Consider the following 21,345-nt stretch of genomic DNA (forward strand, 5'->3'; position numbering starts at 1 on the left):
TCTTCTGTTTAACCAACGTGTAACAGTTCTGTCACATTAGTCCCAGTAGATTACCTAATGTTATAGCTAACCCAATCAGTAGGGGGCGATCTGGAGTCTGAGTTGGCTGATTGCCTAAAATGGCTAGAGAAGAAGTATTGTGCAGGAAGTAGTGTGCTAAGCACATTGGATATCTTCTCACCTTTGTTTGCTGTCTTTTGTTGGTGCCCTGATTTGAGGAACAACTTGTTCCTATTCTCAAATGTAAGTAAGCATCTGTCTATGTATGTATGTATGTATGTATGTAGGGTCTGTAAATATGATTTTGTTGGGGCTTAGCATCAGACACATGTTTGTTTATTGTTTGTTTATATGCAGAGGGTTTCTTGTGTGCAAGGATCAGCTCAATTTCAAACAGGACCTAGACCAAAGGGACTAATTGTCTTCGTTCATCTAACAACCATCTGCTAACCATCTCATTGACTGTGGTCAACGACTGATGAATTTGCTGATATGGATTTATTTCACTTCACTTAAGGACTTTTGTCTCACACATTCACCTTTGAAGACTGATCTGTGGCTGGATACTACTTATTGCTGTACCTATGAACTGATGGACTTTCCAACTGATGGCGTTTCTTAGACTGTGGTGCTGGAATAAGACTTGTTGATGCTGATGTACTGCTCGCAATATGCATTGTATACACATGGGTGGTAGAAAGGTAGCAGTCTGTGTGGTCCCTCAGTTTATTTATGTAGCATCAAAAAGTTAGGTGTTACATAATATTTGGCACCCAAACAGGGACTTGAAAAGAATCCAGAACCAAATTGTAGAATTTCAATGAATTTGATTTGGTTGTACACAGACTAGTTTTGCTTTTCATGAGTCATTAATACATTAGGGCCTGAGATTGATACAAAATGGCTGATGTATATGATGAGATAGAGGGTGTGATTCTTGCAGAACCAGATTATTCCACTGCCCCTTTCACCACTAGAAGAGAACCTGTCCAAGACATTATTCATTCTCTCAGTAATTTATATCTGGAGGGTGATCAAGAGAATGTAGAGCAAGAATGTGATTATGATGACTCTCTGTTACCGCCACCTCCTCCAAATGAGGAAGACGAAAGCTTGTTGACAATGATAATGGCTTCAAGGATGCATAAAGTTGAGTGTAAAGTAGATGGGTTAGAAAACTCATCTGATGTCCGTTTTAAGGATATTCAACACCAGTTGAAGGAGCAAAGTAATAGGATGACTGCCATTGAATGTCAGCTGAAACACCTGGTAAGAAAGCATCAAGATCACCATACAGAGGTACAGCAGCTCGAGAACTCATTGTCCACCAAGCTGAAGGATGAGTGTAGCCAAGTAAAGGACACTTTGGAAGCTAAGGTCCAGGAGTTGGGACGAGCCATTATGGATTGCCTGAAACGGAGAGATGGTCAGCTGAGATCACTAATTCAGTCTTCTGGGGGAGCCACTTCTACTCCAAATTTCACTCACTCCATGGCTGCTCATAGTTCTTTTCGACCTGTACATTGCCAGACCCCCATTAAACTGGAGTTTCCAAAGTTTGGAAGTTTGGATGGAGAAGATCCCATTACGTATCTGGAGAGATGTGATGAGTATCTAGCTATGCAACCTTTGAATGATGCTGAAATCTTATCCATGCTTCCTTCTGTATTAACACACACTGCTAAAGACTGGTGGGTGGCAGAGAAGAAGAGAGTAAGAACATGGTCACAGTTTAAGTCTGCATTTCTCCAGTCCTTTTTGTCTGACGATCACGAAGTGGAAGTGGAGAGAAGAATCAGAGAAAGAAAGCAAAGAGTTGATGAAAGTATCAGGACGTTTGCATACCAATATAGAGCATTGTGCTTGAGATTGAAGCCGGCTATGACGGAACGTGAAATACTCCAAGCAACGCTTCGTAACTGCAATCCAAGAATAGCCAGTATTTTAAGAGGTACTGCAACTACTGTGGATGAGCTGGTACGTGTAGGAACACTCATAGAGAGAGACATCAGTGAGGAGAGAGCTTTCTGGAGGCAAAGACATCAAGAAACCACCCCTAAGCCTGCTGAAACTAATAAATTCACAAGAGGACGACAGTCTAATCCTCATATTGCCATTTTTTCAGAGAATGGGGAGAGGCCGCTAACAGCACTAACCTTGCCCATAACCATAAAAGGCCACCAATATCAGGCAATACTGGATACTGGGAGCACTTATTCATTAGTACAAGAGTCTTGCTGGCAACGATTGAAATCCAGTCATGAAGTTATGCAATCAAGCAGAGGTCAGTCATTTTCCCTTGCTAATGGATATGTACAGTCAGCCTTGGGTAAGATAGCATGGCAGAGTACAATCCATGGTCACAGCTATCCTCTAAGAGCCTATGTGATGAGAGACTGTGACTTGACTTTCTCGATTGTATTGGGGCTTGAGTTTCTGATGACCTCAGGATTTTGCATTGATTTTAAAAGCTCCACATATACACTGCCCGAAGAATTTGATGTAATTCATCCCTTCACAACTTCTTCTCCCTCACCAACAGTCAGCCTGCACCTTGCACTACCTTTAGTGCCAACGACTTCCACTACGCTAACCACAATAAAGGAGTTAGTGGATCGAGCTGATGCTTCTAAAGCACAAAGACGTCAACTGGAAGGTTTAATGCTTGATTGGCCAACAGTATGCACAGATAATTTAGGACAAACTACTTTAATTCGCCACAGAATCCATACCATTGATGAGATTCCTGTCCGTAAGAAAGTTTACCCCGTTTCTGTAACCAAGCAAAAGTTCATAGACGAGGAGGTAGCAAGTATGCTGAGTAAAGGCATTATAAGGCCTTCTGTTTCCCCTTGGGCGGCACCAGTAGTCCTAGTGCCTAAGAAGGATGGTAGTACTCGCTTCTGTGTTGACTACCGAGCGTTGAATTCCAAAACTCCGCTTGATGGGTTTCCAATGCCACAGATTCAGGATATCCTAGAGTCCTTGTATGGAGCGACCATATTCAGTACTGTAGCGTATGCACACGTATCAGGATAATCAATAAACTTTGGAATGTTCAGAACGCTTTTAGCATGCTGGACTGGGTTGTAAAACCCCCCCAGAGACTGACCAGATCCACATTCCAACACCCCACACACACAGGGACACACAAAAACACACACACAGACAGACACAGAAACACACAATCATACATTTTCAACTGTATTTGTAAACTACCACTATGCTGAAATATATATTTCATATATTTTTAGGGCCTATGCATGTTTCCTAGTGTTTAAATGAGTGTATTTGTGCTAGTGTGCATTTTAACGATATAATTTTGTCTGTAAACCATAACTTCTCTCCTATGCCTTTCTGACCTATCGAGTTTGGTCTCTCCGTAAAGCTCCGGACACGAGCTATTCACTGAGATATGTCACACCGCTGATAAATGCATTTTTCTATGTGTTTAATGATACTGTGAAGAACGCACTCCATTTGGAGATCTGATCTGAGAGTCATAAATCATGCAGATTAAGTCGTGAGGCCAAACAAAGGAAAAGCTTTCCCGCCAACTTTGCACCCATGTTATTGGCTACCCCACCTCAAGGAGGTGTGTCGGCTTATCTGTCATAAAAGCAAAGACGCACAATTTCTTGTGTGTTCTCGCCCGATTGTCTCACGAGCATCTCGTGCACGTTTTTCCCGGACCCCTCCGGTGACCACGCGCTGTCATCGCGCTCAGCTTCGGGATCGCCATCTTCCAGCGAAACTCACTCTCGTCCTCAGTTCAAACCTTCCCGCTGAACGGAGGAAGCCAACGAACTGCACCAGCGCTAACCTGAAATTCGACACACGCAACCAATGCAAGTATACTGCCGTTTCTCAATCTTAGATGATGAAACTGATTTCCATGCTGGCTTAGGACTGGTTGTGAGTTTGCTACTTGCCTTCTCTCTCTTTCCTTCTCTAATTCTATTCTTGTACATAGGTGTGTATTTTCTTGTATATATATTTAGATGTATAACCTCTGTATTCGTAGTTTGCATATATTAAAACGTTATTCATGCTCGATTGTTCTGTTTGTTCTTTCAGCGGAAAACCCAAGTCACTTTAACGTTTTTTCGATCGCTTTATGCTTTAGTTATTTTCATGGCCAGAGAATAACTCCGTTTATAATATTCTGTGAGGGACTTAGTTTGCTGGACAAACGAGCAGTTTCTCTAAATAATTATTAAACCAGAACTAATCATATATGTAATTGATTATAATTCGTTGTAATTGATTCACAATATATGTTTAATTCCCCATTGGGTCGATATATGAATCATAATTTATTCATAACCTTATGAATTATTATATTCATATTTCATCCATAAATTGATTAATAACCGCTACATTTCGTTACATATATATTTGGTGGAGAATGCGGGCAACGTTTTAAACTTGGTTTTCGGTAAAAGAGCAATGTAGAATAATTTTGTATGATTTAACTTACATGCGCGCTTTATTCAGTGAGAAGACGCACGGGTCCTCACTACGCACCGTTAACAAGCTGCTGTTTGTGTCTAGAAACACTGCAGGCATAGCCTTGGTTGACCGTGAAATACACTGCAGTCCATTGATATCTCAAGCTCGTATCTGTGAAGGACGACAATCTTTGCAGTAAGTTACAGTTTTGAATATTAATTTCCGCTTGAATAAACGAATTGAATCGTGTTCAGCGAGTTTAGAGGGTCGTGGCGAGATTCCTGCGATCACTCTTTCGAGGCCTCATTATATTTACCCGCTATTAAATCTGAATTTCTTGTGTCGTCCAAAAATTCACAATAGCCGGTTTGCTCCTGGGTTACGTCGTTTGGACTAGCTACCCAAAACCACGTGATCCCCGTTACAGATCTAATCGGAAAAGCAGTCCGTCTGATTTAACGATTGATGTGTGAGAGTTCGGAGCTATATCAGCATCCTGATCCAATGTTGATTTGTAACCCGCGGCGAAGGAATCCCGCAAGCGTTACATATTCGCGTGCATTAAAGTTTGCACCAAAGGGACTGATTCCCAGAGTTGTGTACCCGTGAGTAAAACGGTACACATATATTTATGAAAGAATCCGCTGAGGTTCTATAGTTGTAATCGTGACCGTGCAGTTAAAACAGCGTAAGGGTCAGAAACCCACAAGCGCGCTCGTTTTTGTATCACGAATTAAAGAAAGGGGATGCAGTAACTCTGACCAGACGCCAGAGGGCAGTCTGCTCAGGTGTGCCACCCCTCCCTACTTATTGGTTGTGTGGACTCAGTGACGCCACCGCGTGGACGTTCTGAGTTAAAGCCGCTCCATACTTTGAACTGAAATTATCTCCAAGTTATCTTTTGCTTCTCTATACTGCGGGGAGTTGTAAAAGTAATTTGCTTTTGGTGGTTATGCTTTCCAATCATTGTTGGAATGTGGTTTACTGATTTAAATTTAATTTAAACACGTTTAAATTTTTAATTTAAATTGTTTCCCTTCCAACAAGGGAATTCACTTTCTGAGAGTGCGCCCCCTGGTGGACACTGTCAGATAAGTCAATTCTCTTTTCCCTTGTATTCTTTTTCCTGTATTCACAGATCTACTTTATTTTATTTTATTTCAGTTTATTTATTTTATTTTTATTCCACTTTGTGTTATTTCATCCATTCCCTTTTTGTCTTTTCTCTCTCTCAAGTTATTTCTTTAGTTTACTTTGGAAATTCATTCCCTTTATTACTTAATGTTTTATTTTATTCACTCTTAGTTCTGGGTCCTGTGTGTTATTGGCTGGCAATAATATTCACGCACACCCAAGCCTCCCTTATTTCATACACTTATTTTTGAATTTAATTAAATAACATTTAATTGAATTTTAAAATTAAGTAGTGTCAATCAGTTGGCATTTTGCTCAGCAACAAGCAATTCTCTTTAGGGAACCTGCAAATAGGGAAGGCTTTCTCCTTTCTTTCTCCCATTCTGTTATTCTATGCACTCATTTAAATTTAATTGAACAGAGTTTAATTCAAATTTGAATCAAGTGCCTCTGAATTATCCTCTTTTCTCTTTTTCCCATTCTGTTATTCTGTGCACTCATTTAAATTTAATTGAACAGAGTTTAATTCAAATTTGAATCAAGTGCATCTGATTTGTTTTTGTTTTATGTTATTTTTACTTTTGTTCTGCTTCTAGCTAGTTCATTTTAGACCCCTACTCTTTTATCCTACACACTTAATTATTTAAATTCTATTTAAACAAGATTTAAATTGAGATTTAAATTTACAATTAAGTCGTGTTTACCTGACTGTTTGTGCACTTGCAGAGAAGGCCCTTCACCGCCGGGTGGTGAGTTGACAGTCGCCCCAGTGAGTTCCAGTGAGTGGAGCTGCCTGGCCTGGCGCTTCTTACACTAACCGTGTGTGAATCGTGGACATTCTGACCTCGTATCACGGGCAACACGCAAGGACATCAGCGAGTTGTGTATCAGGTACAGGGAGGCAACGAGACCCGGGGTGACAACAAGCGGCAATTTTGTTTAATTTCCCTGCTCAGGCTTCTGCACGACAGAACCGCCCGTTTGGAGTAACTGCCCGTAAAGGGGACAGACTCTGAGTTCAGGGAAAACTCAATCTTGACTGGTCACTCGGGCCGTTGGCGCAAATACCTTACCGAAGTGCGCAATTGTACTGGTGTTCCCTGTTTGAGAGGTTGCACCGTGTTACAAAGGGGACAGGTGGCCACGGACACCGCAGTAGAGTGTTTGAACGTCGAGGAAAGGTTGCCTGCCATTGAGTTCTTATCTGAGCACCCACAATTCACCCAGGCCTAAATTAGTGACATACAGTCATTTCACCTAATTGAAAGCCACAGAATATTACATATTCTTCAATTACTCAGGTGTGGGCCAACCCTTATGCTCTCGATCCATACCATCCCTCTAGGTTTTATGACGCAACAGTGCACTCGCCTGACACCGTCATAAACCCAGCTGGAATAGGAAGTTTAAGTTTCACTTCTCCCCTCTAGCCCTTCTGTTTTAGTTTATTGCTATTCTATTTTTATTCCTTTCTATGTGTTTACTGCTCTATTTCTCTTTTAATTGCAGCCACCCTGTTCTGTTTTGCTTCTCTACTGTGTTTGTTTCTTTCAATTCATCTAAAAGCAGAGCCTGTGAGAGCCATCACGGAAAACTGAGTAATAGATAGACGACCGAGCAGCGAGAGTCATCAAAGGACTCTTAGGGCTACCGCCTGTCAAAATCTTTATTCAAATCCGGCACTCACCCACACAAATTGACCCGCGTGGTCCTTTTTGCTATCGACAATTAAGTGTCTAGCCTACATTCCACTAACTGTCTGCACCAGTTAACTGGAACCAAACCAAAGAATTATATAATCATGCATTATTATAAGTCGTTAGCCCTGCGCGTGCTTGCATTGGTTCTGTTTGTGCTGTCTTTCTCTCGCCAACAGCAAGCTAACGTGTTCAGAGCAGCCAGCCCCAGCACCCATGGGGACGGACTCAAGACCGGGTTGGGCTCCCTGACCAGCACAATCCTGCCCAACGACGCTGTGGATCCCCAGCACCTAAGCAACGAGCAGCTGGACGACAACCTGAATCGACTAATGGCCCACGATCCAATGCCGAGCTACAAAGAGTGGGCGAGAGTCATCCGAGCCATCGCCCACAACCTCAAGCTCCAGGCGGAGGACGCCCGGAGGAATCAGGCCCAGATTCATCGTCACCACGATCAGCGACTTGTCGAGACCCAGAACCAGCGTTGGACAGCGGACGAATCCAAACCCGAGCTGCAGGAGGAGCTGCAAAGACTTCAAAAAGCCCTTGCAGAGCTCCACCTGGAGGTGGAGCGTAGAAAACTGACTGGAAAACTCCAACACAGCGAAGCTCCCCTAGCCAAAGCAGAGACTACGCTGAAAGACAGACACACTTTAGCCCTGACCTGTGAAAATCATCTCAAACAGGCCCAGAAAGGAGTTATGGCTCCGAAACAACAAAGAGACTATGTGAATGAACTTGACACTGGTTACAGAGTACTGAAAAGTGGCATGGGAGGGGAAACACACATCACCGAGTTTCCCCTAACCAGTCAAGAAGCCCTAATTCCAAATGGGGTTAAAAGTCCACTGCCCAAAACGTCCAACGGCCAAGAACCTTCGCCAGCAGCTGTCACATCCAACTGCCAGCACCTGCGACAGGTTCTGATCCAAAAGCTTTCTGACCCTGCATCAGATCAAGGGCTCCCTGCTGCCATGGACCTAAAACGGGGCAGACTGAATAACCCATACACTTTCTACAGCCGAATTCAAAGAGGGTACTACGGAGCACGTAACCAGCCAGCAACGGAGGAAGATTTCATCTTCAACCCTCTGCTTCTCCGAGAGCTGCACCCTGCGGTGAGTGATCATCTGGCAGCCTTGGCCTGCTCAAGCAGCATGTCTATTCAGCAGCCACGAGACTTGGTCGACGAAGCTCAAGCCAAGCAGAGAACTGCGTCTAAAAAGACTGTAGAAATTCCAACCAGTTACCCAGACTCCGATCACTGTCCAGAAACCTGTCCTTACCTTTTTGAAAGACTGAGAAATGAAGCTGAAAGACAAAATCAGACTCTCAAGTCACAAAGATGTGAGCTGAATGTGCAGTCGCACAGTCCAAATGAGGTCCACCTTGAACACACAGCTCCCACGCACCACACCATTGGTCGAGTGAGCCTGGTACCTCCTGTGTGCGTAGCGCAAATGGACACGTTTCTCTGTTCCACTCACAAAGACCTGCTAGACTGTTTTGAGCCCTTATTGAACGCCAGACCGCTGAAAATCTGGGCTCAAGTGTGTGAACTTCTGCCTTCCCAGTCACCCAGGCCACCTGAGCCAGACGGTCAGGTCACAGAGGTCGCGGGAAATCTCCCAGCTAACCGCGGGAACCCTGTCTCAGAGCACAGTTCAAGGTCGCCACCCGGCGTACTTCAACTCACCATAGACTGTAACTCTCTCTGCTCCAAGGTCACGACAGACTCACAGCTGAATGATGTAACTACAACAGACATTATTCTCACACTGGGGCTAGACAACTCAGCCTTCAGCCACACGCTGTTAAATGCTCTCAGTGAAGGAACACCGGACCTCCCATTTGTCAACAAGCAAACACACTTTCCACTAGACTTTCGTCTGCCAACCATGATGACTGTCAAGGACATCTGCGTTTTGAACTTCAAATGGAACAACCGGCATTTTACCCATCACTTCCTGGTCCTTCCAGACCTCCTGATGCACTCTAATGCTCATATGGACAGTGCAAGTGAGTTGTTGTGGGCCCCTATGACTGTACAGCTTCCTGTTGTTCCTGTCAACACTGCCAACTTCCTGTCAGGCCAGACTATCCAACAGGTCTGCATCCTGATCAACATACAGGAACCTGTAGTACCACCTTACACCAAAGGGGGTGCTGTTTGGATCAACATACAGGAAATTGTAGTACCACCTTACACCAAAGGGGGTGCTGTTTGGCTCAACAGGCAATGTGGTCAAACCCTAAGCCACATGCTGGGCTCCTTCACACTGTCACCTGAAGGCGTGGAACTTGGACTTGCTCTAAAAGCCACACCGCTAACTGAAGTGTCACCCTACGGAGTTCACAGCTGGCTCAACGAATGCATGGTCACAGACATCAGCATTCCCAAAGCCCACCATCTAGAATGGATAATGGACCACGGCCCCTATGACTTTGAACGCAAGTTAACAGTCATTAACTTAATACCAGCTGCCATGGTCCCAGAAGGAAGCTTAAGCAACACAAGTTTCACAGCATCCTTCAAGAGCATCTCCATCACTTCCATCAAACTGGTACCCACAGAACAGGTGCACAGAACGGAGCTGATGGAGGACAAACACCTTGCAGTACCCACAGTCGCTAACCAGCCTGCCTGTGAAACTCAGGAAAGCGCTGCACCTCGGACAGCCAACCTGACAGCTTACACCACAACAGAGGAGCCCTTCCCAAGGTTTGAGCCTAAAGGCCAACAGATCCAGAAAGATGCAAGTGCGCTAAAGAATGATGCAGACTGTCGAAGACTCAGAAACGTCTTGCACAAATTCAAAGTGACATTTGACAAAGACCTTTTATGCTGTGGTCTCACTAAACTTCACACAGTGCATAGTGCAACACACCCAAATGCTCCTCCCACCTTAATCAGGCAGTACGAAGGTCACATCGCCCCACATGAACCAGTACAGGAGGTTGTTCATTCAACAGAAGGAAAAGGTGTTATCTGCCCATGCAACAGCACCTATTCAGTCCCTACCTGGTCCATTGTCAAACCAGACAGCAAGTGGCGACCCACCAGCGACTTCAGGAGGCTGAACCAGCAGGTGCCACTGCCACAACGTGCCAGAAAGCACAAGTCTGCACGGAGCAGAGATTCAGCTGCCTGTCAAAACTGCTATAACAGCACACCAGCGTTGACACTTGAGATACTGGTACCCCAACAACAGCGACCAGCCTGTCACAGATACCTCAAAGAGAATGCGTGCCAAGGAATGCCCACGGCCTACGTCGATGGACGTTCCTACAACCATGAGGGCATCTTACAGGCAAGTGCAGGGGCACGATGGTTAAACAACCAACCCTGCCAACCACAGAACAGCAGGTGGGGTCCCCAGTCATGTCAGTATGGTGAAGCAGCAGCGACCCTCAAAACCTTTCAAGTCTCCTCTGTCCATAACATCAGAGAACTCATGTGCACAGACTCACACTTTGCCAGACCTTGTTTCACATGCCATCTTCTGGGCTGGAAACAAACTGGTTTCAAGACTGAATGCAACAAGCAGGTGAAACATCAACACATGTTCCAGACACATGATCACCTCACCCAAGCACACGACATGATCGTTTACTGGGAAAAGGTGAAAAGATGCTTAAAGCAACCAGGGCGTGACAAAGGCGTGAACGACCAAATTAATGCCCTTGCCAAGACTGGCACCCTGCATGACAAGCTATGGTCACACCCACCCCATTCACCCACCCTTAGTGTGGCAACAACAACCCGCAGCCAGCGGACTGTTCCTGCAACATTTCCCGCCTCACTGCCACTGCCACTGACAACCAAACTTGCCAACACTTCCATGCAAAAGGTTTTGTACCACCACTCATACCCCTCCAACCTCCCGTTCACGGCACCTGGTCCCATGACCGACCACATGCTGCGTGTGGGAGTGAACTTTCTAAAATATGTCCCTGATGTCTTCACAGCGCCAAAGCTTGTACTGCCACAGGGCCAAAAGGGGGGTGAACTGATATACACCCACGACACACCATGTGCCAAACACCATGGCACCAGAACTATTTATGAGACTTTGGAACAAGTGGCGTACTGGCCCAGCATGCAGAAAGATGTGGCAAAGTATGTCAGAGAATGTCAGGTTTGCTGTCAAGTCCAAACTGTAAACCCAAACTACAGAGCTCCACTGCAACACAGAGGAGTCACGTTTCCACGGTCAGTCGACCAGAAAGACTGGACTGTAAAACCTCATCTGATGCTCATGGCCATCACAGACACCATACAGGAGTCAACTCAGGTGTTCCCCACAGAACTACTGATGGCACGTCAGGTGCCACTGCCGTTGCATCTGTACCAACCAGCAGACTTGAGTCTCATCACAGCCTGCTCCCCTCATCAGCATCACAACAAGCTCCGCCTACAACTGAGAAAGCAACTCGCAACACAGAGCCAAACCCTGCAAACCACCTGCAAATCCTGGAAAGGTATTGCGGTGGTTCTCCGCACTCACAGTTTCCTGCTGATCCAAACTGCGAACTCAAGGAAGCAACTGTTTACAGTCCTCCAGAATGACTTTGCCCAAAATCAGCTGGTTATAGCTCTGTTGACAGACCTGCTGCGAGAAATTAGCTTCTCTATGGACAGAGTGGCTATGAATAGGATTCCTCAGTATCCTACACAAACTGTGCTGGACTTTGCTACTGGCAGACCCAAAGACACGGTCAATGTCAGGTGGCGGCAACGTAACACCCATGCCAAGAAACACACCTCAGTTGCGGTAGCCTACCACAACAGCAACCCACGGCTGTGCCCGGCTCCCCACTTTCGCAGGTGTAGTTTCACCAAAGACTTTCAGTACTTCTGCCCAAACCAGCTCTTCCTCAGAAACCACACTGAAGGAATGGGCCGGTTGCAGCCCATGACCAGCGACACACGCTGCCCGGCCAAGCCTCGCACCCCAGTTATCGGAACGCAAGCCGAGACTGTGGGTGATCGACTGCTCATCCACACCCCCACTCATGCTGCCATCCTAATCTACAATCAGCACAACACCGCCACTCGTGTCAGCCGGCCCAATCCAAGTAAGAGGATCCAGGTACCCCTGAGTTCCATCCTTTATCACAGCCATCTGGCAGTGCACTGTCTCTCAAGCAAAGAGGACCAGTCAGAACTGGAAATCCCATCTTCCCCCAGGGATCACCATCACACCTTAGATCCAGGAATGGAACCGAGGATTGACAAAGGGGGTCCCAGCTAAGTGACAGTACTCCCACTGATGCAGCCCTCCAAGCACTCTCACGACTGCCTGTCCTGACCAGCTCACCTAGAGCCCGAGCTTGGACTGCTGCCAACACAATCCGTTGCCTCTCCATGGCAATCAAGTACGCACTCGCCCTGGGCCTGGCCTTCATCCTATCCCAAGGGATCAAAGGGATGCAAGAATCCACGGACAGGTGCTTATCTGCTCTCCCTCAAGGACCAGTAGGAACCACCTGCTGCGTGACCATCCGGATCCATGTGCCATCGAACTTGGTTACCGTCCAACGAAGTCCGCACAGGAACTTCGTTGGCCGAAAGGGGGAATCTGTAGCGTATGCACACGTATCAGGATAATCAATAAACTTTGGAATGTTCAGAACGCTTTTAGCATGCTGGACTGGGTTGTAAAACCCCCCAGAGACTGACCAGATCCACATTCCAACACCCCACACACACAGGGACACACAAAAACACACACACAGACAGACACAGAAACACACAATCATACATTTTCAACTGTATTTGTAAACTACCACTATGCTGAAATATATATTTCATATATTTTTAGGGCCTATGCATGTTTCCTAGTGTTTAAATGAGTGTATTTGTGCTAGTGTGCATTTTAACGATATAATTTTGTCTGTAAACCATAACTTCTCTCCTATGCCTTTCTGACCTATCGAGTTTGGTCTCTCCGTAAAGCTCCGGACACGAGCTATTCACTGAGATATGTCACACCGCTGATAAATGCATTTTTCTATGTGTTTAATGATACTGTGAAGAACGCACTCCATTTGGAGATCTGATCTGAGAGTCATAAATCATGCAGATTAAGTCGTGAGGCCAAACAAAGGAAAAGCTTTCCCGCCAACTTTGCACCCATGTTATTGGCTACCCCACCTCAAGGAGGTGTGTCGGCTTATCTGTCATAAAAGCAAAGACGCACAATTTCTTGTGTGTTCTCGCCCGATTGTCTCACGAGCATCTCGTGCACGTTTTTCCCGGACCCCTCCGGTGACCACGCGCTGTCATCGCGCTCAGCTTCGGGATCGCCATCTTCCAGCGAAACTCACTCTCGTCCTCAGTTCAAACCTTCCCGCTGAACGGAGGAAGCCAACGAACTGCACCAGCGCTAACCTGAAATTCGACACACGCAACCAATGCAAGTATACTGCCGTTTCTCAATCTTAGATGATGAAACTGATTTCCGTGCTGGCTTAGGACTGGTTGTGAGTTTGCTACTTGCCTTCTCTCTCTTTCCTTCTCTAATTCTATTCTTGTACATAGGTGTGTATTTTCTTGTATATATATTTAGATGTATAACCTCTGTATTCGTAGTTTGCATATATTAAAACGTTATTCATGCTCGATTGTTCTGTTTGTTCTTTCAGCGGAAAACCCAAGTCACTTTAACGTTTTTTCGATCGCTTTATGCTTTAGTTATTTTCATGGCCAGAGAATAACTCCGTTTATAATATTCTGTGAGGGACTTAGTTTGCTGGACAAACGAGCAGTTTCTCTAAATAATTATTAAACCAGAACTAATCATATATGTAATTGATTATAATTCGTTGTAATTGATTCACAATATATGTTTAATTCCCCATTGGGTCGATATATGAATCATAATTTATTCATAACCTTATGAATTATTATATTCATATTTCATCCATAAATTGATTAATAACCGCTACATTTCGTTACAGTACGTTAGATCTTAAATCTGGTTATTGGCAGGTTGGAATGGATGAGGATAGTATCAAAAAGACTGCCTTTGTCACCAAGAACAATCAATTTGAATTTGTTTGTCTTCCTTTTGGCCTCAAAAACGCCGCTGCTACCTTTCAAAGGCTCATGAACAACATTCTGAGGGATTGTCTAGGGAAGTTCTGCTTTGTCTATCTTGATGACATAGTGGTCTATTCCATGTCCATTCAAGACCACTTCCAACATCTCAAGCAACTCTTCGCAAAACTGGAAGCCTCAGGTTTAACACTCAACCTCAAGAAATGTTCTATGCTGCAAAAGACCATCACATACCTAGGACATGTTGTTTCCGAAGAAGGGGTCCGTACAGAAGCCTCTAAGGTCAAGGCAGTTCAAGATTTCCCGGTACCCAAGAATCTCAAGGAGGTACAGAGGTTTTTAGGTCTTGCAAGTTGGTACCATCGATTTATTGTCCACTTTTCAGAGCGAGCCGCACCATTGTATGCCCTAAAGGCTAAAGATGCTGTTTGGGATTGGACAGATGAATGCCAAAATGCTTTTACTGATCTTAAAAGTGCCCTCCAACGAGCACCAGTTTTAATGCCACCTGACTTCACTAAGGATTTTAGAGTACAAACTGATGCTAGCGACGTAGGATTAGGAGCTGTGCTGACACAGGACTTTGATGGTTGCGAGCATGTCATTGCCTATGCTTCACGACTTCTACAGGGAGCAGAGAAATCGTACTCTACGGCAGAAAAAGAATGTCTAGCAGTAGTGTGGGCCGTAGAAAAGTGGAGGCAGTACTTGGAGGGATGGAATTTCGAAGTACTCACGGACCATTCTGCTCTGACTTGGGTATTCAATCACCCTAAACCCTCCTCACGCTTGACTAGGTGGGCTTTACGGCTGCAAGGTTTTAACTTCTCGGTAAAGTACCGCAAAGGTTCATGTAATGTCGTACCAGATGCCCTATCCAGAGGACTACCTGTGCAGGAGGTGGTAAGCCACATTGCCCTGTGTCAGCCCACAAAACCAGACCCTAACTTACCAGTCAGCTGGGATGAGATTGGTAGAGCTCAAAAGCTTGATTCTTCTTTACAGACCTTATGGGAGTCTGCCAGACAACCTACCACAGACCCTAATCGCATTGCTTACATTGTGCAGAATGATTACTTGTTTCGCAGCGTACCTGACAAGCAGCAAGGGTGTACTTATCAATTAATTATACCTGCACCATTGAAGGAGACGTTTCTGCATTTCGCCCATTCAAACCCATTAAGTGGACACTTGGGAAGAATGAAAACTTTGAGGAGGCTACTCGACAATGTCTATTGGCCCGAGATTCGCAAAGATGTTTGGAGCTTCTGCACCCAATGTAAGACCTGTCAAGCCTACAAACCAAGAATCTCCAAGCTATCGGGATTGTTGCAGTCCACCCCAGTAGTGGAGCCTGGCCATATGCTTGGAGTGGACCTAATGGGTCCTTTCCCAAAAAGCCCACGGTCCAACGAGTTCTTATTAGTCTTTGTGGACTATTGCAGCAAGTGGGTGGAACTCTTTGCTCTACGCTCTGCAAAAACTCACCTCATAACAAACATTCTGACGAGAGAAATGTTCACACGATGGGGAGCTCAGTTTACTGCCCAACTACTCAATGATGTTTGTAAACGATGGGGTGTAGTTCAAAAACTTACAACATCATATCATCCCCAGACCAACCTGACCGAGAGGGTCAACAAGACCTTAAAAACGATGATATCATCTTACGTCCGTGATAATCATCGCGACTGGGACAAGTGGATACCAGAATTTCGGTATGCCATAAATTCAGCCTGGCAAGAGAGTACGGGTCTCACTCCGGCGGATATTGCACTAGGACGTAAGTTAAAAGGTCCACTTGAGCGGTTAGTCCGCAAGCCACCTAATCCTGACCATGTAGCCTACAGCACTGTTGAGAGGCAGAAAGCTCTTCTTGACCAAGTGAGGGAGAAGACTAGCCGAGCCCAGGAGAGGCAAGGCAAGTACTACAACAAGCATAGAAGGCCTGAGTCCTTCGACGAAGGAGATCTGGTTTGGATCCTCACTCACCCTCTATCTCGGGCTGCAGACTCTTTCATGGCCAAGTTAGCTCCAAGATGGCAAGGTCCTGCAAAGATCTTGAAAAGGTTGAATAATGTCAATTATAAAGTGGTAATGCTTGACAACCCAAGTCAAAGTGATACTTACCATGTTGAAAAGCTAAAGAAGTTTTATGGGACCGTCTAACCCTTTTCTTTTGGGGGAGGGGTGTGTAACAGTTCTGTCACATTAGTCCCAGTAGATTACCTAATGTTATAGCTAACCCAATCAGTAGGGGGCGATCTGGAGTCTGAGTTGGCTGATTGCCTAAAATGGCTAGAGAAGAAGTATTGTGCAGGAAGTAGTGTGCTAAGCACATTGGATGTCTTCTCACCTTTGTTTGCTGTCTTTTGTTGGTGCCCTGATTTGAGGAACAACTTGTTCCTATTCTCAAATGTAAGTAAGCATCTGTCTATGTATGTATGTATGTATGTAGGGTCTGTAAATATGATTTTGTTGGGGCTTAGCATCAGACACATGTTTGTTTATTGTTTGTTTATATGCAGAGGGTTTCTTGTGTGCAAGGATCAGCTCAATTTCAAACAGGACCTAGACCAAAGGGACTAATTGTCTTCGTTCATCTAACAACCATCTGCTAACCATCTCATTGACTGTGGTCAACGACTGATGAATTTGCTGATATTGATTTATTTCACTTCACTTAAGGACTTTTGTCTCACACATTCACCTTTGAAGACTGATCTGTGGCTGGATACTACTTATTGCTGTACCTATGAACTGATGGACTTTCCAACTGATGGCGTTTCTTAGACTGTGGTGCTGGAATAAGACTTGTTGATGCTGATGTACTGCTCGCAATATGCATTGAATACACATGGGTGGTAGAAAGGTAGCAGTCTGTGTGGTCTCTCAGTTTATTTATGTAGCATCAAAAAGTTAGGTGTTACAAATGGAAGTCAGTACAAACCCGAAGATCCCCATTCTTCTTCCACACTAAAACAAGTGGAGATGCATACTCACTTGTAGAATGACGAATTATCTCTTTTTCCTCCATTTCCGTCAGGACCTGGCGCAGCTTGTGGTACTGACTAGGGGCTACTTGCCTGAAAGGGAGTCTGAATGGCCTGGGGTCCGAAAGGTGGATCCTATGTACAAAGCCCTTAGCTTCTCCACAGTCAAGGTGATTTCTTGAAAAGATGTCTTCATATGTCAAGATCACACTGACTAATTGCTGCTTGTATTGATCAGAAACATCACATGACTTTACATCAAGGTCAGACAGTCTCATGAATTTTAACCTTTCACTTGCAGATATTGACTGGGCCCCGCAGTCAGACAGACCCATGGGACAGCTTACAAGGGGCGGTTTAACTGCATCCACGCTCTCAACGTCCTCAAGTGCGATACAAGGATATATATCAGCCAGTTTTACATTTACATTTACATTTATTCATTTGGCAGACGCTTTTATCCAAAGCGACTTACAAGTGAGGAATACAACAAGCGAGTCGTTATGACGAGGCAAATAGACAAGAAGTGCTCATAATACAAGTTATAGGCAGTGCTCAGATTATCCTAAGCTACAATAGAGAGGGATTAGAGGAAGTGAAAGGATAGGAATAAGAAGTTTTTTTTTTTTTTTTTTTTTTTTAAGATGAGGTTAAGTGCTCACGAAAGAGATGGGTTTTCAGCTGTCTTTTGAATATTGCCAGGGATTCCGCATTCCGGATGAAGGCAGGAAGATCATTCCACCAGCAAGGGACAGTGAATGAGAATGTTCTGGAAAGTGATTTCATGCCTCTCTGTGATGGTACCACAAGCCTTCGCTCCTTTAATGAGCGCAGGTTTCTGGTAGGAGTGTAGACTCGTAAGAGTGAGTGGAAGTAGGAGGGTGCTGAGCCTGTGGTAGATCTGTAAGCAAGCGTCAACGCCTTGAATTTGATGCGAGAAGCAAGTGGTAGCCAGTGAAGAGAGATGAAGAGAGGCGTGACGTGGGCTCTTTTGGGCTCGTTGAAGACGAGACGTGCTGCTGCGTTCTGAATCATTTGTAGAGGCTTGATTGTGCATGATGGCAGTCCAGCCAGAAGTGCATTGCAGTAATCAAGCCTAGAAATGACCAGAGCCTGGACCAGAAGTTGTGTTGCATGTTCTGTTAGAAAGGGCCTGATTTTCCTGATGTTGTATAGAGCAAATCTGCATGACCGAGCTGTCATTGCAATGTGGTCTTTGAAGGTCAGTTGATCATCAAGGATTACTCCAAGATTTCTGGCCGAATTTGATGGGGTAATTGAGGATGTGCCTAGCTGGATGCTGAAATCGTGATTTAGAGTCGGATTGGCAGGGAAGACGAGAAGCTCAGTCTTAGCCAGGTTGAGCTGTAGATGATGTTCTTTCATCCATGCCGAGATGTCCACCAGACAGCTTGAGATTCGAGCAGCTACTGTGGGATCGTCTGGATGGAATGAAAGGAAGAGTTGTGTGTCATCAGCATAGCAATGGTAGGAGAAACCATGTGCCTGAATGATGGGACCAAGTGATGTAGTGTAAATGGAGAAGAGGAGGGGTCCAAGAACTGAACCCTGAGGAACCCCTGTGGTCAGCTGATGAGCTTTGGATACCTCCCCTCTCCAGGCAACCCTGAAAGACCTTCCTGTGAGATAGGATTCAAACCAGAGAAGTGGAGTACCTGTGATGCCCAGTGATGAGAGGGTGGACAGGAGGATCTGATGATTCACTGTGTCAAAGGCAGCTGATAGATCGAGCAGAATGAGGACTGATGATTTGGAATCAGCCTTTGCAATCCCGCAGGGATTCAGTGACCGACAGCAGTGCAGTCTCAGTCGAGTGGCCACTCTTGAAACCAGATTGATTGACATCCAATTGGTTGCTGTGTGAGAGGAAAGATGACACCTGGTTGAAAACAACTCGTTCAAGTGTTTTTGCTATGAATGGTAGGAGAGAAACAGGTCTGTAGCTGTCTACAAGAGACGTGTTTAATGTGGGTTTCTTAAGCAGTGGGGTTACCCGAGCCTGTTTGAATGTGTTGGGGAAAGTGCCAGTGAGGAGAGATGTGTTGATGATGTGTGTCAGTGCTGGTAAAAGTGTGGGAGCGATGGCTTGTAGAAGGTGTGTGGGGATGGGATCTAGAGGGCAGGTAGTAGGATGATTGGAGAGGAGAAGTTTGGATACTTCTGTCTCAGTGAGGAGAGAGAATGAAGAGAGGAGGTGTGTGGCTGTGTGTGTGGTTGGTCTGAGTTCCTGTGTGTGTGGAGCGGAGAACTGACTGCTGATGGTAGATGTTTTGTCAGTGAAGAATGTAGCAAAATTATCAGCAGTAAGGGATGAGTTGGGTGGTGGTGGAGGGGGACAGAGGAGAGAGTTGAATGTTTTGAAAAGTGTGCGTGTGTTTGAAGCGCTGTTGATTTTGTTGTGGAAATAGGAGGATTTAGCAGCATGAATTTCAGCAGAAAAGGATGAGAGCAGAGACTGATAGCTACAAAGGTCAAATTGATCTTTTGATTTGTGCCACTTCCTCTCTGCAGCCCTGAGTTTGGGTCCGATGTTCACGAAGAACATCAGATAACCAGGGATTAGAGGGAGTGGCACGTGCAGGCCTGGATGACAGAGGACAGATACTATCTAGAGAAGAAGTTAATGTGGAACATAAAGTGTCTGTTGCTGTATTCACATCCAGAGATGAGAATTGTGAGGGTGAGGGAAGGGAGGATGATACAGTAGAGGAAAGATGAGAAGAAGAAAGAGAGCGCAGGTTTTAGTCTGAAGGTAACTGGTAGCGGGGTTGGTGGTGAACAAATGGGGAGTTGAAGATTAAAAGTAATGAAAAAATGATCAGAAAAGTGCAGAGGTTTTACCAGAATGTTGTCGGTGATGCAGTTGCGAGTGTAAATGAGATCAAGTTGGTTGCCAGATTTGTGTGTACTTGTGGTTATGAGCCGATTAAGATCGAATGAGGCTAGCAGAGAGTGGAAGTCAGAAGCATAAGGCTTCTCTAGATGAATGTTGAAATCGCCAAAAACTACAAGTGGGCTACCATCCTCTGGGAATGAGGACAACAGCATGTCCAGTTCCTCTACAAAGGTACCCAGTTGGCCTGGGGGGCGATAAATTACTACAAAATGAATTTTGACAGGAATTGAGATTGTAATAGCATGAAATTCAAATGAATTGTAGTTGCACAGAGACGAATGAGTCGAGTATTTCCAATTGTCAGAAATGAGAAGACCTGTGCCCCCACCCCTCCCAGATTGGCGAGGGGTATGAGAGAAAGTGAAGTTGTTAGAGAGAGCAGCAGGGGTTGCTGAGTCCTCTGGACGAATCCAGGTCTCAGTCAAGCCCAAGATATTAAGAGAAGAATTAGTAGCAAAGGCTGGAATGAAGTCAGCTTTGTTAACTGCTGACTGACAATTCCATAGACCCACAGAGACAGAGAGAGGAGTGTTAGTGTTAGAAGAGGAGTAAACAGGACGCAGGTTGGAAGCATTGCGCTGCCTTTTACGTGGGTTAGTGGAGCGTTGCCGAGAGACAACAGGAATGAGTTGAAAGCACATGCTGAGGAAGAAGGACAAGTGTGAAAGGAGGGAAGAAACTTAAGTGCCTACCAGTTTCGTTGCTCGGTGGAGTCGCGCAGGTAGAGTCGCAGGTCTTTACCCGAGTCGGTCTTCACACGAGGAGGCTGAACGCTCCCGCTGACGCTTCCGCGACAGCGCGCACACACAATTAATATACTGCTTATTAACACGTGATTGAAACGAGCTAGGCCCGCCTTGCAAATCAGCACTGCAAAAGCCTAAACCCGTGAATGGCTGAAAACCGAAACTAACTAAAGCTTAAGTGCGGGCAATAACACCAATAAAGTCTGCAAACGCGGCTGTTATTCTAAACAAGTACAATCAAAATACAATTATAGTCGAGGTAGGAAATAGGACAAACACAGATACGAATTAAATCCTTCCTAGCAGCAAATAATAAACGAAGCAACTGACCCAGAACAGA

The sequence above is a fragment of the Chanodichthys erythropterus genome, chromosome 15 (genome assembly GCF_024489055.1).
Source record: "Chanodichthys erythropterus isolate Z2021 chromosome 15, ASM2448905v1, whole genome shotgun sequence".
NCBI classification, from domain to species: Eukaryota; Metazoa; Chordata; class Actinopteri; order Cypriniformes; family Xenocyprididae; genus Chanodichthys; species Chanodichthys erythropterus.